This window comes from Manacus candei, unplaced genomic scaffold (genome assembly GCF_025592945.1).
Source record: "Manacus candei isolate 608988 ecotype Guabito, Panama unplaced genomic scaffold, ASM2559294v1 h1tg000014l, whole genome shotgun sequence".
Taxonomy (NCBI): Eukaryota; Metazoa; Chordata; class Aves; order Passeriformes; family Pipridae; genus Manacus; species Manacus candei.
Genome location: NW_026138062.1, coordinates 72,304,348 through 72,308,246, shown reverse-complemented (window position 1 = coordinate 72,308,246; position 3,899 = coordinate 72,304,348).

Here is a 3,899-nt window from a genome sequence, read left to right as displayed (position 1 = left end):
CTCTCTCTGATATTTACCTTAGCACCTTTCATCCAAAATGAATAATATACCTTTGCTGATGTTTCTTTGGAAATTATGCAGCTTCAAGAGATCACATAGGAAATCAGACCAGCTTTAACTTGTAATGAAAACTGGTTAAAATTTATGCTATTCTTCATTTTTATTATTTATTACATCCTTGCCCGAGTATATTGATTTTGTGCCAACCTCTGTTCTTGTCAGAGTTTTTGTCACACAAATGAGGTTCCAGAAATGTAATGCCTATATTTTATGAAATACAGTCCTATGCCATTTCAGGATGACCTTTTCAGTATTCTGCATTCTGATGGGTTGCCTATTTCTGAAGCAGGGGCCTATTTCCATCTACACCTTATCCCCTCAACACTTATGTTTTAAAAGTAATTCAAACAGAGGTTGCTATATCAATTTCTTTTGTTTGTATTGGCATGCAGAGTTTATAATCTCCTTTCTGAAAAATTGGTGAACTCTGGACAGCTGACTTTTCATTGTACAGGCCTCCCTGCAGTCTCCATGGAGGAATGGAGTTTTAACCACAGTATTAATTTAGTATTAGAATGTGTTAAACCAATGAGACTCTTCTGCTTTTGCTTTCAAGCAATTCTAAACATACATTTGAAACAGCACTATGGAGGACAGTAATGAAACAACAGTTTACCCAAAACAGAATCCCTCAGCTTTAAATGCCTGAACAGGAAGGAGCAGAGGGCCCAAAACAGACACAGAGACTTATAGAGTCATCACAGTGTCACCATAGGGTTGTGGAGCATACACAAGATGCAGAGAAGAATTTAGCTGACTAGGTCCTATAGTGGCAGGGTCCTTACAGTGTCTGCATCTGTAGGCAGAAGAATTGCAGAATAGGAATATCATAAGTAGCAATTTTTGGTCATTCCTTATTAACTTTTCTGGCAGCAGCATACCTGGCTCACAGCTCTTTCCCTTCTTGCTCAGCATGATAATAGTTCCTTGCAGGATTTGTGAAGGCATCTGTTCCAGTTAATCACCCCCTATCACGCAGATCACGGGAGCTGCTGACTCTTGATTTCTCTTATGACAACTCTAGTATGTGGTATTTTCCCTAGTAAAAAATAATTTACTTCTGAACTGAATATTTTAGAACACGCAACAAAAGACTGTGAAATTATGTGTCTTCATGAGGTAATCCGATGGGTGAGACATCTAATCAGAATTCAGGAAGCTGAGAATTTTTGTTAGTCCCTACTATGGCTTTGGGAATCCTCTAAGCCCGTGCTCTGAGCCTCTGCTCTCCTGGCAGCACTTCCCATCCATCTATTTCGACCAGTGGTTCCCAGAAGCAGGAGCTCAGAGGGAGCTGACAGCCAGCCAGATCTCAACGCTGCAGCGCACGTGTAGTGACAATGACTCGTGTGTGACAGATCATCTAGTTTCTGTGTGCACTGTGGAGACAATTTGTGTACGCTCAGTAAATCCAGTACATCCAAGATGTATCTGCCTTGCTGCACACGCTTTTGTCACCTGTATAGCTTGTGCAGAAGTTCTGACACGTTCTGAACAGATCACACTTTTTTGTGTGCCTTTGTTTCTGCCTGGAAAAGGTATGAGCTGTGAGAGCCTCAAGGATGTGCAATGGGAAAGCAATCCTAACAGATTTTTACCAGCTGAACTCCAGCATGTCTCTGCTACGTGTACACAAGGTGGGCAAATTGGGCATAGTAGGGCATTTATTGCTGCAAAACATGAGGACTCCTGAACGCTTGAAAAGAAACATTTTATCTGGGGGAAGCGGCAGTGGGAGGAATAAAGAGTGGGTTGTTTCCTAGCCTCATTCAGAAGAAAAGATGAGCAGTGCTAACTAATATAGAGCAACTGGGGGGGTGTATAATTCACCAGCAGTCACAAATTAGCATAGTGCTCTTCACTCCCAGGTGGGTGCCCTTTGTGCAGCACCATGCCGTGCCACCACCGCTTTGTTTGGAACGTCAGCATCCTGCTGCTTCTTCTGGAGAGACTCTGCCTCACATGAAGGCAGGCAGAGACCCCCACAGAAATATCCCAGGCACAGCAAAGCAGACCAGGTTGAACTGATCTGCACAATCTTCCTGGAACTGGAAGTTTCTGTTAGTTGTGAGCTCATCCCACTGTACCTGCCCTTCACAGCACAGGGTGTTACAGATTAGCCTATTCACAGTTTTCAGGAAAAAAAATTACTTTGGATAACATATTTTGGGCATAAAATAGCAGACAGAGCTGTCAAAACAGTGAGGCATTTTCACCTCATGCATTCTTGGGCTGAAATTATTAAACAGCCTGTTCAATCAGTGAAAAGGCCTTCCTGCCCTGCCTGCTTTTCTACTTGGAAGAATTCATTAAGTCACAGAGAAAAAAAACACCTTTCTCTCAAGTAAACTTTCAAATAACATGTACTTTAGTCCCTGAGTATGTAGTTAGACCTCCAAGCAGTTAGTTATCTTCACACATTTCAAAGCCAGTAAAAAATGCAAGAAAACACGAGCAAAAAAATGAAAGCATAAATACATGTGAGGCAAAACCTTTCCTGCAGAGAACAAGAACACAGAAAATCTTATAGATCAAACAGTTTAAGGAAATACATTACCATTTTGGATTCGTAAGGTTTTTCTTAGGAGGATTAAACACCTACTTCTTTAGAAAAAGTTCATCTTAAAAGCTGTCACTTGTCATCCTCAATGCCTTGGAGGGTTAGTAGAGGTCCAGGCAGCATTGTAAGTAAGAATTTTATTCAACATTTCCAAGTCATAAAATTCAGGCAAGCCTAGATGACTGTTTGGGAAAGATGATTTTGTTGAAAAACATTCCTGGGCTGTATAAATAACAAGAGCCAAACAGCAGGAGCAGGGTGTAGGAAGTGGACAGGCTGTAACAAGTGCAAGCAAGATACTTTGTGAGTAATAACGCAGTTATCCTGTGATCACCAACATGGGTACTACCAATAGCTAACATTTTCATAAAGGGTTATGTTGTAACTGCAGTAAAACAGTAACATCTCATTGATGTAAACACATCAATGCTGATCCATCCCAGCTGCTCACCTGGCTCTTGAGCCCTCTTCAGATCTTCCATTGTAGAGAAATTAACAGCCAGACAGAACTGGACATCATACTGGTCAAACCCAAACAGAAATTACGATCTGTAAACTGCACATCATGCTGTAACTACACAAGCCAACACGAATACTTACACTTTCCCTGTGAGGACAATGAGGCATGGGGTTGTAAACCAAAAAACGCATGGTCTGAGCTCAGCTGTAGCAGTGCAGTGTCCCAGGGGCACCAGCCAATTCATCCAAGTCCTGTTGGCCTCTTCAGCTTGAGAAGTAGGAGCTGTGGCACTGTCCAGAGGGTGAGAGAAGCCAGGTCAGTCAGAGATCACCAAAGCTGTGCAGTGGGTGTGTGAAACAAAAGGTGCCACAAAGCCAAGATTTCCAAATCCTGGCATGCAGCGAATTGGCTGATGGCACACTCTCTGAGTTGTTTTTATGCCCAGCTGCCAAATTACATTAGAAAGAGCTAAAACACATTAAACATCTCCTAATATGAAGTTGCCTCGAAACAATGGCTGGAGCTGCCCCAGAGATGCTATATGAATATGGGAATTGTTCCATGTGATCCTGATGCATCCACAAAACAATTTCCCTACTGAACTGCTCAAGCCAGCTGTGCAAAAGGCAAAATAGGCAGATGCTTTGGCCAGTAAAACTACTTTTGAGAAGTGGAATGGGCACTGTCCTGTCACCCAGAGCTGGGTGGGTAGGAGCAGCTGAGGGATAGAGGATCCATGTTTGTAGGAAGACAAACCATTGAAGCAGCTGAATTACTGCCTCGGTAGTCCCACAGCAGCAACAGCAGCAGCCTCAGCCT